This window comes from Haliaeetus albicilla, chromosome 23 (genome assembly GCF_947461875.1).
Source record: "Haliaeetus albicilla chromosome 23, bHalAlb1.1, whole genome shotgun sequence".
NCBI classification, from domain to species: domain Eukaryota; kingdom Metazoa; phylum Chordata; class Aves; order Accipitriformes; family Accipitridae; genus Haliaeetus; species Haliaeetus albicilla.
In genome coordinates, this window is record NC_091505.1 from 2,999,538 (window position 1) to 3,024,701 (window position 25,164).

Here is a 25,164-nt window from a genome sequence, read left to right on the forward strand (position 1 = left end):
AGAAACACCGGCAACTGTGAAAGAAAAGCTGACAAAGGGGCTTGACGCGATGCAGAACAAGAAGAAACAGAAGCCTAGGAATAACAAAGAGGAGGAGAACAGCTGGGTCCCTGGGAAGAAAAACGAAACCGAGAGAGGTCTGGGGTATAAAGGTGATGGACAGAGAATACACCGGGTAGCAGGAGAGCACAGAACACAGAGCCATCTGTGGACAGAAGTATAAAAGGGAGAGAATATGGATTTCAGACAGTGTCAGGCCATTGAAGAGATACACGACTGGGGTGATGCTATTATGAAGAACTGACAGGAGGAAAATCAGTCACCAGCTTGAAGTTTATGAACTTGACTGGCGCTAGAGTGGATGGAGGAAGAGGATGGCGGGTGGAAGACAATGGTTAAAGCCGTGGAGTCAGATGAACTCCATGTCTCTGGAGGAGGAGGGCAGGAGCACAGCTTGGCAGGCTGTGCTTCGAGCACGGTCACAGGTGGTTCAGTCGTAGGGAAGAATTCAGAAATACTTTTCCTGATTGCACCACGTACTTTAGGGCATTGGTCTGCTAAGATCACAGCTGGCATGACAGAGAAAGATACTGGCTAAGAAAGGAGATCAAAGGGAAGAAGTCGCAGAAAGCAAGCAGTGGAGCTAAACAATAATCCAACTGGTTTTAAGCATGAGATGGAAAAATTAATGGACAGAAGGACGGGATGCAGTTGCCTGTGATAGCAATACACAGGACTCGGTGACCTGGAGAAATCCCTTTCAGCCCTATGACTCATGTCAGGTGAAAGACTGCAAAGTGCCTCAAAAAAACCCTCAGCATCACAGCTGAGAAAATTCTCCATTCCTCACGGTTCCTGTCAATTTTCCCACTGCTTGTGCTAATGGGGTTGTACAAAAGCTGTTAGCGACTAGATGGCGTACACAAGTCTGGGAGAATAGAAACGCAGCACCCCAAACAGACCCTCCGCTGTAAACCTCCTGTTGCCTTGTGAGCCCGGTCCAGATGGCCAAGTAACCCAAAGCACTTTTTTGTTCTGTTTTAAAAACCCACATGACACTCAAGAAGTTTTTGTATTGCCGGAGTGGAGGCAGACGTGGTCAGAGAACAAAAGCCGATGCCCCAGCTGAGGCCCCACTAGCTCCCTCTGCTCCCGGCCCCATTTAGAGGCAATATCCTGGTAGAACATCCCTTCATCAGTTCTCTGGAGTAAAAACAGATTTTTTCTTTCCCTATAAATTCAGCAGGGCATGCAAAGCAACAGCAACGTGAGCAATGCTCCCTATAGGAAATGAAATCGAGGGCTGCAGGTTATTTACCTAGAACAGAGGAGGAAACGCCTGAATTACAAAGCTAAAACATCTGCACATGTTTCTACATTCATCTCCAGTTACATAAATGATGGGCCTTATGTTCACTTAAAACTGGCACTTTTTTGCACAGCTTGGATTTAAGCATGTTCCTACTAACATTAATTTTACCAAGGCGAAAGGGGAAACACCACCAATTTATGCAACCACAAGGGAAAATTGCATCCGCTAATGCCTGTCCTCTAGAAAGAAAGCAACAATTGCTTTGCTTCTTTCTCAGCCAGAAAATGTCCGTTTCTCCCCAGTATCGCGTGCAGCTGTCCTGAATGGATGTTTACAAGGGTTCCGTCCCCTTGCTGCTGTCAGAGGTGCCACGGGGAGAGGACATGCCCTTCAGCCTGCCCAGCTAGGAGAGCCCTGGTTCCCCAGATGCCGGCCCAAGGAGAAATTGTGCCAAGGGATCTGCTGGAGAGATTTCCTCCCCCCGAGAGGACCCTCCGCAGATTCTTCCTTCGGAAGCAGCAGTGATTTGGCTCACGGCATTTTCCAGCAGAAGCAGTGATGCCCTGCAAGCACTTACAGGGGATAAAGCCAGGCAGCTAGCTATGACTGCCACGTAATCCAGTGCTTGGCCACTTATATACACATCTATCTATCTATCTATCTATCTATCTATATCTCTCCAGAGCTAGTTGAACATCTCCTCGTTCATACTTCCTGGGCACCAGCATTATACTTGTTGAAGCCTCCCAAGCAGAGGAGAAAAAAAAAAAAGCTACCAGGTAAAAATAATCAGCCTAGTAGACTGACTGAAAGCCCACCTACACATACAGGAATTATATTAGATGGATGACTAGATTATGGGTTAGCGATAGCTGTTCCATAATTAAAGTTGCAAGAGTGTTTCGGCTTAAAGCTGAATAAACAAAAGGTCACTAGCACCCAGACAAAACCCAACGTGCCAGTTCCTATTTACATGCAGCTTTTACATACCGAGTGCTTTTATTTGTTGTAGATCATGAGGGTAGAGGGAGTATCCAAAGTGAAGGAAAACCTTTTTATGGTGGGGGAAGAAAGTGAAGAAGAAAATGTGGCTTTTTTTCCTGCAGAGTTGTGAATAAGCGCAGGTGTTCTATATATGCAGTTGTATCTTTCAAAAAAAGAACTTTAGAGAAATTAATTACATGTCAGAGCCTCTGACAGGTCTTTTAAGAATTATGATACTTTTGAATGAAAACTTTATATACTTAAAAAGAAATACCATGTAAATGTCTCTGCGATATTTACATTCAGTGGAGTAATAGTAGAAAAGAATTCAGCTCTATCCGTGGTTCAAATGGAGGACGAACGTGCCGTGCTCTTCCTAACAGCAACATCTCCTGCCCTTGCAGGACTTCATTAACTCTCCTGCAAAAGCACAAAACAGAGTTCAGGGGCACCTGCCAGGAATCGGCGGTACAGAGAAAGAACCCTCTCCCGAAGAGCCAGAACCGCTTCTCTCGCCGCACCGGGCTGCATCCCCGAGCGCACAGCTCCTCTCTACGGCAAGGCCACCGCATCACACGCCTCCTCCCGCACCAAAGTGGGCAGCAAGACCTCTGTGGAGGAAAATATCCAAGCGGTTTTCTGTTCGGGATTGTTTTTTTTTTTTTTTTCTCCTTTTTTTGCCTTTTAGCCCTGACAAAACCTGGGCAGGACGTAGGATAGAGAGCTGCCTGTGGAGAAAGCATGGTGGGGCAGCGATCCCGTCACACGCCAGGAGCTGCTGCAGCGATGCCGGGCTCAGCGTTCGCTGACCTGAAGGATGCTGTTTTCCTACCAGGTTCTGAAATTCCCAAATCCCTTTTATTCCAGGGATTCCATTTGATTCTTGGTTTTCCACTATAATTTGGTAACTGGTGGGTGAAGTGATAAAAATTTTCACTTGCCAGCAGATGGGGATGTATTTTACTACTAAGTCTCTAAAAGTACCTCTCCAAGTAAACCTGTTTTTCCAAGAATTTACATTTTTATTTAGGCCAAGGGTCTCTGAATTTTGCCCAGCACCATGACAAGAAAAAAATACAAAGAGCACACGAGGTTTCCAGAACCGAGAGGTTTGGAAAGGTGAAGTTCATAAGGAAAGGTACAGTGTGAAACCATCCTCCCACTCTGCCCATCATGAAATGCTTCTCCAGTCCATGACAGGGATGTTGGACTTAAGGGTTCTGGTTTCAAAGTTATTTTCCCAGGAAAATCTCATGAGGAAATCGTATCTCCCAGCAGTCCCTTGGACCTTCCCTATCAACGATGGTAAGCATGTGGGGAGAAAAGGCCAAGTGAAGGAGAAATAGAAAACAAAGGCGGCCTTTGTGGGTCAATCCCAGCAGTGAGACATCTAAAACCCTTCAAGAAGGTAAGGTTTGATAGAGTCAACATTAGCTGAGAATAGGTTCGGTAACCTAGGTATAAATACAGATAAAGGCCTTCAATTAGGAATAAATCTGGGGGGGGAAAATGAATTTGATAAAAAAAGAGCTTGCAGAACAAATAAAGAACACAAAAACCATGAAGAGAAGAAACAATTTAAGAACTAGTGTGTTCCCAGAAGGTGTAAAGGACGGATGGCTTGTTAATATTCATAGCAAGCCTCCACTTTTTCCTCAGCTGAAAGCAGATGCAACAATTATCGCAGAGCCTGAGCCCCAACTCCAGCAGACCCCAAGATACAATATTAAGAGCAGACTATTTTAGAGCCGACTCTGAAATAAATGACAGTTTCTGACCTTACTCTGGGAGGACAGAAGGTGCAAGTGTTTCAAGACCTGTCACAAACAACTTTAAGGAAAAAGGAAGGAAGTGAACAAAATTATAGCCTTCCTGACAAAGCACACGTAAAATACAGAAGGAGCTTTCTCTGTAAATGTATTCTTACACATCAAGAACAGCAGTATATCATAAAAGGAAAAAGGCAGCAATTAAAATCCTTGAGAAGCTGAAATGCATGAGGGAATGTCTGAAATACGGTGTCTTTCAGCATAATACTGTGCCATATTAGGGAAAGGATAGCTGTTAAAACCCAAAGATGAGAGTACCAAAATGCAAAGGAAAAGAGTGGAGAATCATTGCACTACGGGTGTGCAAGGGACGGGTGTGAGACGGGGCATTAACTGGGGAGAGGGGGAACCTCGTGGGGAAAACAAAGTCCAAGTAGTAAAGCGGAGAACAGAGAGACAAAAAATGGGAGGAAAAAGGACAGTCCGAGTCCAAAAGCAACACTGGCCTTGGATGAGCACAGCTCAATGCCACATCCCCAGAGACGGCAGTCGAGAACCTGTTAGAAAGTTGATGACTTGGGTAAGGAAGAAACAAATATCCCTTTTCACCAGATGTGGGAAGAATTTACACTGTGGGACCGGGGAACTATTCCCCTGGGAATAACAAGGGTGTGGAAATGCAGGAGCCCAGGTACACTCATGAGGGTTTCAGTGAGTACACTCGATTTTAGGGTCAAGAGCCATAAAGAGGATTCCTGGCTACCAAGAGCAAGGGAAGACTATTAAGAAGAGTCGTGGGTTTCTCTTTGGTCATCCTTTCTCATTTTATAAAAGGCAAGGAAATTAAGCAATAATTAGTGTCACCAGCTGCATAGTTTTGAAAAGCACTGGCAAGCTGAGTGGTAGATTTTCATCTCCTGAAAATGAAAAAGAATACAAACTTGGTTTTAGCTGTGATGACCTAAAGTAAAACCATCTCTATAATTATTAAAAAAGATGAATAGCCTTATCCAAAGAAAGACGGTTTTACAATTGACGACAGACAGACCTAGTATTAAGCCATTGGTACAAGCCTATTAAAAAAATATCAGTGATGAAAACTGTCACAGGTACAGCTGCCACCTTGCTCCCCAGGACAGGCTTGTAATTTTATGAGCTAAATACATCCTTTCTGTCTTAGCAAGCAGGCTGCTGGATGAGGACTTCTGGTCCACCTGACCAAAGGTCACCTCAGAAGAAAATTAACAGCAGCAGCTACCCAGCCAGGGTTAGCTCCTTCTTTTCACAGCTTATTAGGATTACTAATATATTTAGAGAAGCAGAAGTTATCTTTGTCTGGGATGGGATGAGGGATTTTAAGGATTTCCTAAACTTAGCTTTTGATACACTAAGACTGTAAAGAACAGAGGAAAAGGGGGTATTTCTTGGAAGAGCAAGACCTGAATATATCTGAAAGAGGAAGAACCCTGATCTCACATCTCCACGGCACGGGCACATACTTTAGGACTTGATACACTCTATATAGCTCCATGAAGGTCATAAATCAGCTGGTCTCATTATTTTCTAGCAGACCTGACTTCAGTAGACGGGAATTCAAATATAACCAATACTTGGGGATAGCACACAGCTACCCCATGCTGCCTCTCAGCACAAGATATATACAAAGATTTTCAGGAGTATCTAAGAGCAAATCAATAAATTGTTATGGGAGGCTGGCAAGGCCATGAAGAGAGTGAGTAGCTCATTAACAAGGCGTATTAACAAATCATAAGAACACAAACCACCACCATCAGCAATATATCAAAAAGCAAAACAAGAGCCAAACCAGAGTAGCCCAGGATTGAGGCCCTTCCAACCCTGGGGTTCAAAACCTGGCAGAGTGGTCCCAAAACATCACCCAATACTGGAAATTAGAGGTAAATTGACTGTTGGGGAAATTCATAAAGCAAATAAACTTATTCTCCGAAACAAATACCAGGCGAGCCAAAGAGAAGCTAAAAAAGGTTGTCAATCCTGTTCAGAAGAGATATTAAAGAAAACAGATGTTTCACTTTGGAGAGAAAATAGACACTTTTGGACAACTTTACAAAGGATCTCCTCTCTCAACTGTCTATTTTAGCTTGTGTGAGAGGTAAAATCCTGCCTCAGCCAGAACCAGGAGAGAAAGTCCTTAAACGACCCCCCAAGGGAGGGGGAAGCAGATACTGCCACTTATCCAAAGACTGATAAGCAAGGAGATCCACACTGTTTTACAGCTGAATTTTAAGGGCTCTGAAATGTTTTAATGGCTCTGATTAATTAGATTATGCATGGAGGAGATACTCCCTCCCACTGGAAGGGACCGAAGAGAGCTGCAGTAAGCATGTAGGTGACAGATTGCACCAACTTTCTGTCCTATAGACTCACTTCATCAATAGATGTCAACGCTGAGCGTTGGCCGTCATGCTGGCAGACAGCCACGTTGTGTCCGAGTTGGGTGTGTGACTCCAGATCACTCGGGATTCACTGCAGGCAGACAAACTGCTGATAAAATTAAGAGGGCACTTAATGCATTACGTGATAGTTACAAAAATAATGTTCAAGATACCATGGCAAAGTCTCGGGCCACACTGAATGGGAAAAGAGCAATAAAAGCATTTTTCTTTAGAGATGAGTTGAGAATTTATATTTTTGCTTTGTCAGGAAGAGCTGGCATTGCTGTGCTAGCATGTGGGATTGCCTCGATGGGTTAACATTAGCCTGTGGAGTCCCTGCTGCTGCCACTGCCCCATGCTCTGCCTGCCGACCCGCCATCCATTACGGGTAGAAGAAGAAAAGATGCCCAAAGACAGCCCATAACGTTGCTTTTTGCCTTTCCTCCTTAAAAGCAACTGTATTCCAAACGTGTAGTTTTCACTCAATCTCTGGATATAAAGTTAAGATAAATCAGAAATGTTAAGGGCCTGCGTTTCTGAGAAAATTAGGCTGGAATGATTAAAACCCCCAACTCTCATAAATCTGCAAAGGTTGAAAATTCAGTGCGATACTGGGGTATTAACCTTACAAAAACACGAGGACCTCTCCAAAGCTAATTATGTATCAGTCTAGTCTAAAATAACAAAACCCATTAAAGAATAGTTTGGGATGGAGATTTCTTGATGGGCAGAATTGCTTCATTTAAATGAACTTATTACCAAAATTCTCTTTCTGCCACAGTATTTACGGATAGGTCTACAAGACAGTATCTTAAAAGCTTAGCAAACTCTTCCTGTGAACCTAATCAGGAAATATGAGAGACCGAGGTCAAGTGCATTAATATTAAAGAAGCTTACTAAGGAAGGGGATGTTTCACAGTCCCTTGCACACTGGGTACTATCAAATAACTCAGCTGAAGAACGGTGTGTAAAATTTTGTTTAAAGACATGGATTAATACTGAGCCAGAACAGCACGAGGAAATGGATTTCACAGAGGTACGCTGAAGAAAAGACTCAGTCCTAAACTTTACAATTACCTCTTTTTTTGACTTCTTAAGGTTCCCTATCAGAAGTATTCTCTTCTCCTCCCTCTTAACCACCAGGTTTAAAAAAAGAAGAAAGAAAAGAGGAATTTTTTTTCTGTACAAACTTGTAATATACTAAAGTTTGGACCAAAGAGGGCAATTAAGCTGGCTGGTGCTAGAGGAGGATATGAAAGCTCATCAGGATGTTTGCAGTAACCCTAGTGGGGTAAACATTTCTCTTTTCTAATATCTTCAAATTAGAAATTTTATAGGAAAAAAGAAATCTTAGCAAAACTCGTTCGTCTCTTATTAGCAATTAGCTGACATGGACTCAGGATAAAAAGTGTTAATTTCTAAAGTATACATAATTTTCATAAAAGCACAGATAGGAAGACCAAACAAACTGAGTGCTTGGCTTAGGCACAGGAAGAAATTAAGCTAGAGCAATGGGAAGAAGGGCTTGTTCCTCCCGTACTTCCACTGCATCGATGATAAAATGCTAAAATGTGGGCCATCATCGGCTTTGAGAAACTAAGGAAAGCAGATTACTAGAAAAGAGGCAAAGGTGAGAGAACCCCCCCAAAAGGGGTGACATTCCTCACGGATGTGGAAGACAAAAATCCCTTAGCCATTAAATCCAAGTTTCTAGCCAGATCCTTTGAATATTCATGAACTACTTGAAGTTTTATAAGGATTTTTCCTTTTTATATACATATAGATGACTATATTGATAGCAGATGGGCTCTTCCATATGATTTCCTTTTTAAACTTTCAACTTCATGCAATTCCTGCATATTCCTTGTGCTGGGAAAGGAAAGTCTCTGCTTTTAGCTCCAGAGTACAAAGCTGGGGTTACTTCTGTTCATTTGCTTTTGCTTTCAGAACATTCAGTTACACAACCGGGTAGCAGCTCTTAAATACACCATCATTGTAATTTTTTCCCAGAGACCACCTCGGTGTATTGGGTCTGCCAGGCAAGAAGAATCTAAAAGTGACTTACACTTATAGAAACTATACAGTACCTACCGACTTACGCATATTCTCATAACAGAGTGAGTAGTTTCCTATAGCTGACACGGTTGGACCACCAAATTTTATGGGTAAAATAGCTTCACAGTCTCATCCCGTGATGTGCATCTGAAGGAGCGAATGCTTCGGACTAAAAAGGGAATAAGGGTAGGTAGGAAAAGCAAATGATCAAAACACTTATCACACTGGGAAAAGAAGACCTGATAAGGAGTCTGAATTGATGACAATTATGAGATACCATCCATTTTTAGCTAATAATTCAGAAAACGGATGAATTATTTGAGGAATAATATGTGATCATTTATTTAAAGACTTATTAGAATGTATACGCTGGAGGAAGCAGAGTTAAAGTTGTATGAACACTTTAACGCTTACATTTCCAGACGCTTATACCTTACCATTCAAATGCAGAGATTTAATAGCACTGTAGTTAGTTTTAAAATACAGCGGCTGGTTTAGTTTATAGGGCTCCTGCATTTATAAAACAACAAGCCATTTTACAAGGCCGTTTTATATGCATTCTACTTTTCCTCCAGTTTCCTATTCACATTTAATAAATCTGCCAACGTTTGCCTTTGAGAACTGGTTCATTTATTTAAAATTCCCAAACAACCCCTTTCACGACTCTGCATGCCTTAGCAGTTCACCCGATTAGACGAAAGTGTCAATTAAATATAAAGCTACGTCTCTTAATTTTCGCTTGGAAAGATTTTGGGTTCCGCCAAACGCTGAAGGCGATTTCTGAAGGCAAAATCCCGCATTTAGAGAGGTTGCAGCTCCTAAGATATCGGTCCAAACCTCCATCTGTATCCAGGTAACAATCTGGAATGCTGATATTTAAGAGGAAAAATATCTGGACAGCTGCCCCAGCTCCCTGGGAAGCGATGTTTAGTTAAAGTCTTGGATATCACTGAAAGAAGATGTGGAGATGTCACACTGCGGCTGAAGCATTTTTTCAAGTGCTGAATTATTCACCCATGAATCTCGGATGTGAAATCCAAATGCTCCGGTACTGCCCTGGCTTTAGACAATGTCTAATTCCTTTCTGTGCCACTGCAGGGTCTCTTCATCAGCTTTCTTTCATCTATAATCACAGCCAGGTCATGGATTATTAGTCATATTCACTGCAGAATTCAAACCCCGCTACACCAATCAACCAGCCCGGGACTCCCGAAACGCTCCCCCTGCATTAATAACCGCGCAGCTCACCGCCACGTCAGAGGACCCCAACGCTCCTGGCGCTGGTTTACGGGGGGCACCAGGAGAGCCAGCTTGCCACCAAGTCGGAGACTGGAGTCGTTTTTTTCCAGGCCCAGTGCTCTTTCCTGGGATGTAAATTCCTGCAGTTTAGGAACGGAGGGAAAAGCCGTTTGACACTTTGGGCTCCAGGTACAGCGAGTGCCGCTCCCCATCCAACGCGGTGCCTGGCAGAGCACGCTGAGCTGCCCGATGTGCAGCCCCACCAGCACAGCATCCTCACTGGGGAGCTGCTGGGGACTGGGGACCCTTCATCAGCTCAGTACCAGCCTCAGCACAGTCCCTTTCCAACTGCAGGGGCCGTGCATCGCCTGGCCACGCGCGGGCCGCTGTCCCGGCGATGCTCCGCCGGTCCCGCAACCATCTCCCCACCCAGCATCCACCGTCAATTATCTTCCTAAGAGGAAGTCAATATGTTTCCCCATTCTTTCTCCATGCGAACAGAGCGGGGACAAAAAAAATCGTAAACAAAGGCATTTATCAGCTTTTGCTGGAGGTGTTACTCTGCATATTGAGCTGCACGGCTGCAATTGTTTCATTAGGAGGACCTCGGTTATGTTTGCAACGTTAACGAGTCTTGGAGAACAGAGGAAAAAAAATACTACGGGCAATGCCGCAGCAAAGATAAATAGGTAAACATCCTAAGCCTGACATTAGTTAATACATCACAGCTTTATTCACTTAGGGCAGCCGTGAAATCAATTCTTCAGTAAAAATAAAAAATTTGTATCCAAATCTGTGCTCACAATATGAGTGAGGCAAGGAACGATGTAATGGGGACGGAAACCTTGTCTTTGCTGTATGTTTTAAGTCTGCTGATTTGTCTTCGCCTAATGCAAAGCCTTGCTAAGTACTTTGTTTTGCACAAAACATGATTTTTGTCATTTTTCCTCAAAAGTAAACAATCTGTCGTTTTTAAACTTTCTCAGAAGTCAGCAGCGATGTGTTCCTGGCCTCCCAAGGACACTTTATTGTCGTTTCCAAAGTATCCTGGCTAAATTGGTAGCAATAATGGAAACCACAGGAACTGCTAAAAATAATTAAAAACCCCCTTCTCTTCAGTAAAGCTGAAAAACCATTCTAAACTGGTCAAAATCCCATCTCATTTCTGGATAAATTTCTGAGCCTCACACCGTAACGAAGGAGACTGCAACAAAGTCAAAACCAAACCAAAAGCAGCCTATGAAATGCAAACCGAAGGATGAATTCATGGTTTCATACCGATTCCCCTGGAAAACCAAGAGATCGCAAATAACTCATCACCTGCGACAAAAATGAATCCGTTGGAATTCCTGCAGATCCTGACATGGCTGGAAACAGGGCTTGCTCTTCAAAGACAAGCAGTCATGACATGCAATCCAATAAGGCACATTCTGCCCAGCGTTACAGCCCTCCGGCAGCGCACGTGCCGGGGCCACCGACAACTTCACCTTGAATAAAATGGGCTTGGAGGGAGGAATCCGGCTCTTACAGGAACGCTGTGAGCGTGAGGATATCTGCCATCGCTGCAGAGACGCAGGCAACCGCTACAAACACAGCATTTTGCAAAAGCTGCACCTCGAGGCTTTCCTCTTGGGTGCGTTTTCCTCGTGTCCCTGCTGTCGCCCACCCTTCCGTCGCCTGCCCGTGCCGTCCCATCTCTCAAAGGCATGCAAAGATTTAAGGGAGGACCACCCTCGTGGCAGTGCCTGGCTAAAAGGCTGCCCAAGGGGCAGCACGTCTCGAGGAGACACGGCCATCTTCGAGGGATTTAACAAAATCCATACAACGCCTTATTCTCATTTAGGCTTAACAACCTTACTCTCCAATCTGCAATTAAAAGGTGCGCGAGGTAGGAGCTTGGGGATCCCACACATCATATGGGTACCTCGAATCCCATTCGGACTTTCCAAACTATTTAGCGCTTTTTTGGGGCAGCAGCCGTCGATTACGCGGGGGCTTTTGTCTATTTTGAGCTCAAATTGATTGGCAATTTTGAAGAACGCGCTGCAAAGTGCTCTGCTAATCACAGCAACTCCAGCCACGTAACTATATTAAAATAACATCAGTGCTGAGGGAGGAAACTGAGAACAGCCAGGAACGCTGTGTTGAGGTTGCCTGCTCTGGATCCTTCGTCTTGCCCACTTGTACTGGGATGCTGCAGCCTCCCTATTTTTTCCCCCTCCACAGCGATTTGGTTCCAGCTTCCAGATGGCTGCTCGCACCAATTCAACAATAATAACACTTAGTATTTCAACGCTGCTTTGTGTTTCCTAAGCACCGGGGCGCATTTTCAGAAAAGCGAGTGTTTTTGCGGCAGCCGTGCTCGAGCGGTGGGTATTGACTTTCCCAGCCTGCAGGCATCTGCCCGATGCCACCCGCCTGCCGGCACATATCACTCACTGGTGCAGAGCCACAGCCCTGTATTTTTAAAATACGAGTGTCAACCGTGCCTAGAAAAGGCCACTCATACAGCTGAAAAATAATGTATCCCTCCAAGGAAAACATTGACAGACGCAGAATAAGGAGAAGATTTAAAATTCCTCTTATGCCAAGTTGCCTCTAAATCCTTTTACCGGAGATAGGGAGAGACGGGGCTTGTCAACAAGATGGGGAAGCTGGCAATCTGCTCCGAGCACGTGGGTGCCTGCGTCTGCCCTCGAGCCCTGTGCAGCTCTGCCTTCCCCCAGCTCTAAACCGAAAGAGCCTTAGGGAACATCATCTTCTCCTCTGTTTCCTAACAGCCTGCGAGGAAAGACGGGGTTTCCATCCCCTGCGGTGAAGACAGCCGACTCCCTCCCTTCTGCACAGGCAGGGTGAGATCCCAGCATCTCCTACCAGGGTCTGGAGAACTTGGGGCACCAACTCCCGCTCCAAGGCAAGAGCTCTTCTGTCGTGGAGACACGGCAACGCTGTGCAGCATGCTTTGAAAAGTGCATTCCGTCTGTGTTATTTTCCAGCTCACCAGTTAGGATTTAAAAAAAAATAATTAAAAGTTTCATTTGGATAAACCAAACGTCGTCCTTCCGACTCCAAGTAGGGACACACGCCCAAGGCTGGTCCTGGTCTCTGCCATGGGTCAACCATGCCGTGGTCGTTTGGGTTCAGTGGATGGTGCTCTCCAAGCTCGGGCAAAGGGGCAGGACGCTCATCAGCGAGGGTGCGGGAAATGGCTCTTCAGTAGATGTGGATTAAAACCTTCAGGCAGAAGAATCTGCCTCCCATATGCTGAAGGGCGTCCCAATTACTGACTGTCCTGAACAACAGCTAAAAAGGGAAGGGGAACAATACCCTCGCCGCTGGCTGACAAACACAAAGGTCGATAAGGAAGGATAAATCATCCAGTTCTCCCCTTCCATGCATTTCACTTACACTGGTGAAATATCCTCTACAATGGATTAAATCAAAGTCCATCATCAAGTTCAAGAACACGTTTAATGCAGATCTATTCATTTCAAGGAGGGCCTGTACAATGGATAGCTTTCCCCTTCAAAAATTATTCAAAACTGCATGCTTCCTTTTCATTCTTCTGCATCTTAACATTTACAAAAGAAATATGGCATATTTGTAATGGAGAAACATGTTGTACAAATCATAGCCTGCTGTAAAAAGTATATTTCACAAAGACTTTCCATGGTACAGGGACAAGGACCACTTGTTGATAAATTACTTTCACTTGGAGAGTGGAAAGACATATTTGTAGGCACCATAAGTGGTGCTATTGTTGAGCAATTTGATGGAAGTCCAGTAAAACGCGTTACGCAGGTTTTATTTAACCTCATTTAAATCAAGTTAACAGACAGGGATGGTGCCTAGGAAGAAAGCAGCGTCCTATGCATATATGCACCAAAGCTTATCTTTATCTTTTGAGTTAAGGAATATCTACACCGAATCATTCACTTAGGCTGTCCTTATCTCTTTAGGACTTGCCTGTAATAATAAGGACCTGAGCGGCTCCATGGTGCAGCTTCAATTCTACATGCATTTTCATGTCATGAGGAACAGGCAGCAAGGGACGCAGTGCAAGGCGTCACCATTTCAGATAGCTCCGCGATGCCACTAAGATCTTACACAAAACCAGAAACCTGCAATGACAGCAGCCTCCATTTGAAGTTCCAGACCACACACGTATTTGCTGATGGACAGAGTTTTGGTAGCACTGCGAGAGCTGCAGGTAGACACATGTGCATAAAAAAAAGAAATAACAACAAAATCCCTACTACCATAAAGACAACATGGAAATGGAGCTGATAGCCAAGATGCATTCAAACCATGCAGCAAGCTTTTCAAACCAAAGACAGACGTAAAAAGCATGTTGAGTAAATGCTGGCTGGGAAGTCTGGGAGAAGAGCCCGGGGTTTAGACCCAAACTCTTCCTGTGGCGCAGGGGAAATGAGCCCCAGGGATCAGGGAAATGCCTCATCCACCCCAAAACGAGGAATTTAATTTTGAAGATTTAGACTCCTGGAAATCAGTGCAGAGCTCCGGATCACAAAGATAACAGGCTACCTAAAAATGACCTGGGATTTCATTAGGGCTAATAACTGTGGAAAAAAACATGCTCCCAAACGTGCATTACAAATTCAGTCTGTAGAAATTCTTTCAAAGGTATCTCGGTTAAAGCAAATGATGTGCGGGCATTTGATTTGCAGCAAATAAGCGATTCTGCCTCCGGGAGCAGCAGCGGGAGCAGGAGCTGGTGGGGATGGAGGCTGCACGGAAAGCGGGGGACAGGCTGAGCCCCTGCCGCGGGTGGGATGGGAAGCAACCGAAACCTTTGCCGTGGCCCAGGACCTCTGGGGAACTCTACCTGCTCAAGCACGACAGCTCCAAAGCAGGAATTGATCGAATCTCCTCTTTGCTGGACAAAACGCAGTTGCAACACGGGAGCTCAGTGAACTCCAGCATGGAAGAAAACCACGGCGGGGACAAAGAGTGAAGGCGAGCGGGCAGAGGCACCGGGCGCCTGCTCTCGTGCTGCCGCAGCACCGCGCCGTCAAGTACAGCAAGCCGCTGTCACTGCAGGCTTTCTGCTGATGAAATGGAGGCGTTTTCCAGATTGAGGAACGGGAGAGGATCTCCCTCGTGGTCTAGCAGACACCGACATAAGTCGGCACCGTGAAAAAGCCAGCCTACGTCTTTGCGAGAAAGACGAGAGCGACGACCCACTGAAGAAACTTAAGAGCAATGCATAAATTAAGTCTTACACTAGTCCTCTGGCTGTGTCCATGGCTCTTGTTTAAGGAAAAGACATTAGCGCAACATCTTAAAGTCACTTAGAGGGTTCCTGTCCATTTCCATGGAGAGGTGACGTCGTGAATGATGCAGCAGGCACAGCCTGGTTTTTCACCCTGGATCTTAAAAATGGGGATTGGCATGTCGAAGTATATCTAAAGCACAGGGGACAGGCTGCTTTCACAGCAGGACAAGGCCTGCAGCAATTTAAAGTGATGGCTTTTGGCTTGCCACGTCGGAGAGGTTAATGGAGAAGGTATTGGACGGCGTGTCTCTCAGCCTGTTTGTTAAAGCGACATGATATCCCGATGCATGCTAAAAATCTCTGAGCAGGAACTGATAAATGGGCTGTGGTGAGCTTAGGGCTGCAAAGCTGAAACTAGACCCAAAGAAATGTGAGTTGTTTCAAAAAGAGCCAATTTACCCTGGGCACGGCGAGGTGGAAGCTGTCACCGCCTAAATGAGAACAGAAGCTGTCAGGACCGGCCAGCCCCTTGCACGTGCCTGGATGCAGAGCGTTGAAGGGCTTGGGTTACGTCATAAAAGGTTTATTTGCAAGTTTGTCGATATTTCAAAACACCGGGTGGGAAAACAGAGCTCTTTCAGCAGCTAGCAGAGCGGGACGTAGCACCCCGAGAGCTATAGCCTGGCTCACCCTTGGTTTAAAATGATTTATGGGATGGATGACAGTTTTAGGGCTTCTGCTTCGGGTTCACCCCCACCTGAAAAACACAAAGGTCTTGACAGAGGAGTGGCTTATCACGGCAAAAACTAAGCGCTGTGGAAAAGAAGCAATTAAACCACTCACAGTGATTAATTCCATAAAACATGTTCACTGCTATTTGTCTGGGAATAACTTGCTAGAAATGACAGACCCCACTTATGTGTAATAGGTTTAGGAAGCCGTAGAAATCCCATGGGATGAGATGCCAGGCGTCCAGGCATCCTGCAGCGCTATGATTCTGCAATCAAATGCAGCCCAGAGCCCTGCAAAGGTTGCACTGACGTCTTGGCTGCAAAGCTGAACTGGGAGGCAAAGCCTGTCCGATGGGAAAGAGCAAAGCACTTGTGCACGGGAGAGAGGTCTGAAACAACGGGAACAGCTCAGATCACCATGCATGTAGTTACAGGGGGGTTTTGCCAAGTATTGCAGAAAAAAAAGCCAAACCCAAAGAAGCGAGGAAGTAACTGAAAACCACAGCTCAGGGCGAAGATCTCCAAAGTTCATGTTGACTGAAGACATCTTTAAAACATTTCCTGGTCTTTTTCTTTAATAGAGAGGCTTGCATCAAGGAAATAACCTATGATAACAAAACCGCTCTCTTACCCGAAGCGACCCACAGAACTGGGTGCCATAACTACTGGGGTAAGGGTGGTGGTGCAGAGGATGATTGTGAGCCCCAGGGCTCAATCTGCATCTCTAGTAGGGAATGACGACGACCTGTTGCTCAACGACACCAACAACAGCACTGCAAACTGGGGCTGGGAGGAACCCGGATTTTTTCAGCATCCCCTTGGACAAAAAAAAGGCTCACAGTCATGATTTTGGTGACCCGTCCACCTTTTGCCTCTGCGCTGATGCTCCAGGTCTAGCGAGTTTCCCGCAGGAATCTGCCGTGCTCCGTTAGCCCATGGACAAGCGGGAAATTTCCATGTGCAAACCCGAGCCCTGGTAAGATTTATTTATGCCGGGATGAGTAGTCCGGTTAGGTGTCTCAGTCTGCCAGGTGACAAATGCCCTCGGCTCCCATTTACTTCAAGATGTGCCGAGAGCCTTTCAGAAATTAAACCTCTTTATTCCAAGGTAAATGACGCATGTTTTGCTGTACAATCTCTTTGCCTATTATCCACTGTGCCCATTACTGAATGCAGGTGTCACAGATGGTACAACTCCATCGCAGTGAAGGGCTTTCGTCCTCCTTTCTTTGAGCGAGTAATATTTTCTCTCAATAGCAACCAGATCTCTGGGTTGAATTGGCTCAGTCGTGTCAGGTCACGGCTGTAACTCCCCTGCCTACCAGCACAGATTTCTTTTGCAGCTTACTGTTGCTTTTCCTGGCATTGATTTGCTAATATTTCATTAATAGATCCCTGATATGTGTTCTTTGTATGGCTTGGGAAAAAAAATGACATCGTTACTCTCACTCTTTAGATCTGATTGTGGGAGGGAGGTGAAGTGCCACTGAATTTATGCTAAGATTTAAAAGGATGCTATCAATTTGAAACTCACAAAGTACTTCAATTTTTTTTTCACCTCAGTTAACAATCTAGCACCACTGTAGAAGTAAAGGATTTTAAATTATCTAAATTTAGTGCTTCTAGCTCACCCAATGTGATCAGCTCTGACTGTTTGGTGTTTTTCCGAATGCTTGAGCTCCTGGAGTCAAGCGATGACAGGACAATCTCACCTAAACCAAAAGTATGTGTCTAGCCCACCAGACTGCAAAGAAATACTTGAAAATACGAACCAAGTACGACCTAGAGGCTCAAAAAACAACACGCACATAAAAGAAATAAAGATTTTTTTTTTTTTTAAAATCACTTGATTTAAGCATCTTACAATTTCTAAGCATGTAAGGATTAGCCATGTTCCTTACCTTCTACCATTTATCCAGTCTGTTTGTATTTTACCTTGAGCTCATCCTCACGCTTTCACAGTTGCTACGGCTCCAGTTCTGGTTTACCTATGTGATCTCATTGTTGCATTAAATGATGCTGATTTGCTTGGAAATGCAAAGCTACAAAACATTGTATTATTTCCCCCTTTTTACAGAGGTTCAAACTAAACATAAAAAGGTTTTGGATGGCAAATGAAATTGGACTTAAAATAGTATGCAAGTAATATTTCTGTTTGGTACCAATTCACTATGCAAAGGTCCCTTTTACATGTATGAGCATTTTCTCACACTACAAGCTAAAGAAAAACTGAAGAAGTACAGGAGATTTTTTGGAAGTCACATATTCTTGAGAACCTTATGACATGTAGACATGTATCATCCATAAAAATACTCCGCAGCAAGTTAAAAATCTATCCTTTAAAAACATAGCTCTAAAATGGCTCAATGGATGAAACCCATTTTTTTTTTTTCTTTCCCAATTGCATCTGGGCTGACAGCTTGAACACTGAGTCGCAGCCCGTGAGACAGAAATACCAACTCAATCTTAACAGTAGTGCTGCTACCAGTTGCTATAATGATCTTAATCAAAGAGTATTGTGATAAAAAAAGGACTCTGGTTTGAATGCCTTTGGCATATCCTAGATATCAAGTGTCCAGATTTCACACGATGCAGTCGGAGAAGCGAACTTCCCTCTACGGCGAATCGCTCCCTGATCCATTCTCTACTAAAAGGGTACGTGTGCGGCAGTGTCAATAGTCTCCAAACTCCAGGTTATCCCTCTACACCCCAAAATCAGTGGGAAGCCAAGGGGAGAAACGCTGCCTCTTGCTCCTTCCCGTCTTGCCATCCCTGCAGCAGAACCGCTGCCTGCTGTTAGGAGGAGAGACTGCACCGGGTGATGTTAAAAGTCTATTAACAAGCACTGACCTCACGTTTTTCAAAACCCGAATGCTGCTGCTGGGTGACAGAGTGGGATTTCCACGCCGCGTTATACCAAACACAAGCGCGTGTTTGGAGGCAGACGCACGCGTGCAGCTGAGCACCGGTGGTTTCACCATCATCACAGGCAAGAGCATCCAAGCAAAAAGCCAGCGTGAAGGCTAAAGCCGCGGACCCCAGCTAAAAGGTGGTTGAGGAACCGAAGCAACAACTTTTCCAAAGACGATGGTATTTCACAACGTTGTCTGAGCTTAAAAGAACAGCTGCCCGCGACCATCTCCCCTCACCGGATCCCTGCTGCCACGTGTGGTACCCACGGACCCCGGGAAGGATCCAGCCCTGCAATGCTCGGAGCCGCACAGGAGCAAATTATCCCCGCTGTGAAAATTTTACGGTCTAATTTGTGGCAAAATGCAACAGGTGCTACAACACAGGCAGGGGAACGTGAGGAGGAGGAGAGTAACACCAACGGGAACAAGTGCCTAGATAGACAAGACATGCACAGGGAGATGCTCTATTTAAACACTATGCCAGTTAGAAGTTAAGCAAACAAGTCGATGAAACAAATAACACACTCCTACCTCCCACCAAGAGGTACCACGGCAGAAATAGGTCATGTAAGTTCAGATAATGAAAGCGTATCGTGAAATACTATTTATGCCACTTACAACCCCACACGGCTGCGTATCTGCTAGATACAGGCAGCTGTAGCGGGCGGGCTGTGTCTGTGGGCACGTCAGTAACTGTGCTAAGAGGTTTTCCCTCCGCGAGGCAGGCTGCAGAGGAAGAGCTCTGTCTGCAACCAGCAAGTCCTGTCTCGTGCGGGTCACGCGTGGGCCAGCGCTGCAACGCAAAACGTTCGAAAAGCATCGTGCGCTTGGGACGCATCTGCCTGTATCCAACCTTACGACCTCCTGGGAAATCTGCACTGCCAGGCAAAAGCAGGAGGAGAACGGTTTTGAAGGCAGCAAAAAAGCCGGCGGTCTGGTATCCCGGGTCGAGCCAACCGAGAAGCCAGAGAGTGAAGCTGCGGTCCACGGTCCCTCCTGGGCAGAGGGCACTTTGTCCTGAAAAGACTTGAACGATGATGCTAATAATAACAACCTCTAAAAGCCCAAACGTATTTATACCGGGGAAAACTGAAAAACAAAGAGTTAGCATCTGTCACCAGCCCTCGCTTGCCAAGATGCAGCATCCAAAGCACTTCTGCGAGTCCAGACCGGCAATTCTGGGCAAGCCTGGCCAGAGCGGCACGGTTACGTGACCTGCACGCGTGTCACCAGCCCGGACACCGTCCCTGTGTCCCAAACACGCCGGCATCTCCTCCGCCAAAGGGCACCCCGCAGCTTGCCCTCGGGGCGGCAGGGGAAGGTCTCCAAACCCCCCGGGAGGACAGAGGGCGACCGGTACGACGGATGCCGTGGCTGGAAGGATGCGCTCTGCCTGTTAGCTTCGCGCATCCCATCCGGCTGCTTGGGCCTGTTTTTGTAAAATTATTTTTCACTGCGAAGAGCCAAAGCATCGTGAAGGTGTTTCAGCTCCACGAGGGCATTTCTAATGTCCTGCTGGAGAATCCGCTATGAAAAGGAGGAGAAATTACAGAAATTCAGCTCGCTTCATGGTATGTCTAAGCGCACATTAATTACTGCGGTTTAGATGCTAACAACAGTTCTGTAGCTCCTGTGCAGAGAAAGGAAGAGAAGTATTCATGGGCAGCTAACAGAGGTGGCTGAGAGATTGCAGTTGCATCTGTAAATCTGCGTTAGCTTTCCTCCCTAACATTATCAAACCGCAAACTCTCCGTCATTTCCTAATTTGCAAACCAGACTACTACGGTCTTTAAAGTTGATGCTTATTTCACTGTATTTACCAAGGATACCAATACCTAAGGCAACTTTCCTTCCGTGTGTTATTACCAAAATAACTAAAGATCACTAGCTGCAGTATTAATGGAAACAAAACAATAACATTTTCATTTCACTCCAAGAAAGTGTCTTTGCTAGACAGAAACATTCTTACCCTTGCATCATGCCTATTTATTGGGGAAGCAAAGCACGGATAGAAATAAGAATAAATGTTCACAGGGGAACACAAGTAGGTTTAGGTGCAACTTCAGGCTTAAGAAGAACATTGTTCTACATAGCTATGATCAAAATAAATGTTTCCTCTTTATTAGCTTCAATTAAAATAGCTGTTCTGTTTGAACTTCCCTCCTCTGCAATTAAGTTGCACCAAATCCTCAGCATTGTATGAAGTCTTAAGAGTGGGAAAGACACCACTGGAAAAGCAAGGAAACCCAGAAGTGGAACCGGTGGATATTCATTGTCCACGTCCAGCAAAGAGCCAGCAGTAATCAGTCCCCATCAGCAGTGAAAAGAGAACTACATTTTAAAATGCCTTTTATTTAAACAGCATGATGCCATTATGGCTATGCTGAGCGTTGATGGGAAGAGCTGACAAAATTCCCTCTTTCCCCCTTTTTTCCCTCCCGGCGCTGTGTGTTCAGCAGAGGACAAGCCTCACGCTTTTGCACAGTCCCGCTGGAGGGAACTGCTGTGGATAAAGATGCCCGACGCAGGAGAAAACCTGGTGCCGAAAAATTGTCACCTGCCAAACCAGGTGGCAGCACTGCACTTCACTCACTGACCCCTAGACACACGCGGGTTGCTACTTATCACCCCAGGTAGCAGCAATACAGCTGGATGAGATTCTGCCAACAAGGAAAATAATAAAAATAACAATAATAATAATAATGATAATAATAGAATCATTTAGGTTTGAAAAGACCTTCAAGATCATCGAGTCCAACTGTCAACCCAACACCACCATGCCCACTAAACCATGTCCTGAAGTGCCACGTCTACACGTTTTTTGAACACCTCCAGGGATGGTGACTCCACCACTTCCCTGGGCAGCTTGTTCCAGTGCCTGACAACCCTTTCGGTGAAGAAATTTTTCCTAATATCTAATCTAAACCTCCCCTGGCACAACTTGAGGCCGTTTCCTCTCGTCCTATCACTTGTTCCTTGGGAGAAGAGACCGACCCCACCTCGGTACAATGTCCTTTCGGGTAGTTGTAGAGAGTGATAAGGTCTCCCATGATGATGATGATGATGATGATGATAATAATAATAATAATAATAATAAAAAAAATGCTGCCTCAGAGCCTTTTTGACCAGGAAGGGATGGAGGTACGCAGGAGCGAGGTGGCACAGATGGGTGCAGCATGTACCAGGGGCTTGGCAGCTGGGAGGAGTCCAGCAGCGATGGGTCCAGCAGTGATGGGTCCAGCACATCTGGGGCCTGTCCCTGCTGTAGAACTGCAGCCACGATCCAAACCCATCCCTCATTTGTACTGATGCCAGCCTCCAGTAACTCTGCTGATCGCGGAATAACTGAGCTCTTGCTGCTAAAAAGACCTCTTTGAAAGTATTTGAGTGTCTTACATAAGATTGCTATAAACTGGTACCAGAAAAGAAAGCAAGTAATTACGCTACTGCCTTGTAAGCTTTGATTCTGTGCTGTTTGGGAAGAATCTTAGGATTTTTTGCTAGGCTTATGGGGGTAATGCAGAGAACAGCAAAGGTTTGGAGGTGGGGTGGTCTAGCTTTCAAGCTCCTATGTAAAAAGCAGGTTTCCTTAGAATTTCACAGCCTCACAGGCATGACTAGAGAGAAGCAGGAGACATTTCTGCCCTTTCCTAGCAGCTTATGTATTATTCCTTAAAAAATAAAAAATAAAAGAAAGGAAAAGAAAAGAAAAACTTTCAGAGAAATGTGGTGCCTTTATTCCCTTGTGTTGTTTAAACCTTTTTTCATGGCACCACACAATGAGCTTTCTTTGGGAAGTAGAACAGTAGCTTTTCCTTAGACCACAGTAAAGCAGTTACAGCTTCAGTGCCTTGAGAAGGTGGTGGATAAAATAAAAAAAAGGAGAAGGAGAAGAAACCAAAAGAGAGAGAGAATGAATAAGGGTATAATAGGGAACTTGAATCACTGAGAGAAAAGGAGGGGAAAAAAAAGAAGAAAAAGCCATCAAATGTAGGTATAATTGCAAAGCACCAGCACACTTCTGGCACCAGGGAAAAAAGGGAATTGTAGATGATTCAGGAGTATGACAAAGAATCCCTTCAACAAGTTGTCTTTTATCGCAACTTTGCTGCTATACAGCTACACTGCAACAGGGAGAAATTGCATCACGTCAACAGCAAGTTTATAAAGATAAACTGACTCTGAAGACAGTGGAAATATGCTGGCAGTTACTTTGTGTTTTGCTTATCACGCTGCAATAAATTCACCGAGAACAGCATAAACAGGATATTGGAAACAAAAATACACTCGCACCTAAAAGGGTCAGCTCCGTAATATTCTGGGGCGCAGCCTCGGCGTGCATCAACCGCCGAGCATCACTGGTGCTCGTGCATCAACGCTGCTGAGCATCCGTGTGCGCTGGGAGAGCGCGCAGCCCAGCGCCCAGCCTGCTCCTCCAGGTCACCCCGGGATCCCGGCTCCCGAACCGCAATCTCCAATGAGCAAAGCTGAGGGGACTCAAATTCAGGCTCTTGCTTAAAACAGAGCAGCTCCTTACACCAGCTATTACAAAACACGGAGACGTCTTTCTTTGCAGCAAAGAGCGAAGTCTCCCAATACAAAGCGCAACAACGCTATGAACTTACGGCTAAAATATTGACCGTGTACGGGCGACTGAGAGCCGCGTCGCATTTGTTGGCTCAAGGATGGTGGTGGGAAACCAAGACCTGCTTCACCGCCGCGTGTGGGAAGTGGGTCGCACGGGGTTTAAGACCATGTCCGTGGGGACCAGAGAAACCTTCACAAAGCACCTGCCCCAGCAAAACAGCAGCTTTGCCCTAGCAAAGCCTAAATGCCGAATGAGTTAGGAGCTCAGGAATGAAATAACTCTTCACTGCCTCTTTCTGATCATTCAGCAGCCAGGGTGGTTGTACTATTGTCTCGAAGGGTTTCTCCTGCTTCCTCTCGGAGGCTCCTTCGCCCTCCTCCCCGGCCTCACCCCTCCGCTCCATCCCAGAGAACGGCTGCTGGTTTAAATGCAAATAGTGCACATGCAGGCACAGGATCTTTTTTTAAATTCTGAAAGCTGAGACTTCTAAGTTTATCTCAGAAGGACACTGGAAAGATGAATAGAGAGAAATTATGCAGAGAAAGAGAAAATATTCAAAGAGTAGAATTATGTATGCATAATTGCCTGGCTCCCTGGGGTGCATGGGCGAGTACACCGAGTCACTTTGTGAAATCATTCCCCACAACTCCTGTATCCTAATTATAGTGCTGTAAGTGGGGAGAAGCTAATTTTTAAACAGTCCTGATGGGGTAACTGGAAGAACCACGAGGATGCTGTTAACCCCTTGCCTACTGAGGGTCTTCAAGCAAAGAAGAAAACACAGAAGAAATAAATGAAATGCCAGAGAAGCCAACACATCGTCCTCTGCTTGATTCAAAGGTGGCCAGTACGAGAACCAAGCAAGCACAAGCCTTCAGGCTAGAAGAGAGAAGGGGCAGACCTGAAGAAATAGCCCAGAATGAAAAAAATACCAGTAAACATGACCTCTGCTCAGACTTCAAAGTTTGGAGTCAGCGTTATGGTGCTTCTGTGTCCCTTTGCTCTGTACAGCATGCTCTCAGCCAAAAGCTTTATAAGCCCTAAATGTGCCTGTACAGGAACCACTTTATCCATCCAGAAAATGCAGCCACAGCTGCATGGTACCTTGGCATGTCCACCAGTGCAACATGACTACTTGCAGCAGAAAAAGCTCAATTTGGTGCTCCCCGAAAGCAGCCAGCTGGTTCTCACGGGAAGGACCTGGTTCCAGCAAGGATCTGCTAATACAACACCTTATCGCACCCACGCAGGTTGTGGACATCGATGCAACAGCAAGCGAGAAAGGTCAAAACTATGTCTTTTTGATCCATTACCTATGCGATGCTCGAACCTGACTTCTTTCACTGGAAAAATAAAAGACACTAGCAGGAAAGCCCTGCCTTCAACCTGTGCTCTCACACTGCTCTGAAATCTCAGCTAATGCAGAAATCAGCCACCAACCACCTTTTATTCTTGCCACACTCAACAAGTTTAAGCTAACTAAAAACACTCCTGGAAGTCACTAAACTCAGGTATTTTGACTAAAACTGTCACTCGTATTTTGACCAAATTCCCTTTACATTTCTCAGCCTGGTAATGTTTGTTCTCATTTACTACAACCCCCTTAAAACGTTCCAATTAGCATTGTTTTTCCTTATTGGAATAGATGTAGATACACAATATTAAAAAGGAAAAAAGATAAAATACTCCATTTACCCATCTCAGGCAGGCAAATAATTATTTTTCTCCCTCAGCCATGCCTTGCACAATACTACTAAAAGCATGTAAATGCCACTTAGGGCTTCCTTGCCGGGGCTGGCAGGGATGCAGCACACGTGCTGGGCTGTGGCCATTTCAGTCCACTCCATGCAATACCTGGACTCCAACATCTGTGGCTGAGAGAGAGAGAAAAGCAAAGGCTTTCGCTCCAGATTGCATTATTTTG

At 45.3% G+C, this 25,164-nt stretch overlaps 1 protein-coding gene across 4 annotated transcripts in view; it reads right to left on the reverse strand.

The window, feature by feature from the left end:
* Positions 1–25,164, reverse strand: part of NEXMIF (neurite extension and migration factor) — a 166,361-nt gene that overhangs the window by 12,944 nt on the left and 128,253 nt on the right. The gene's annotated exons all lie outside the window — the stretch shown is intronic.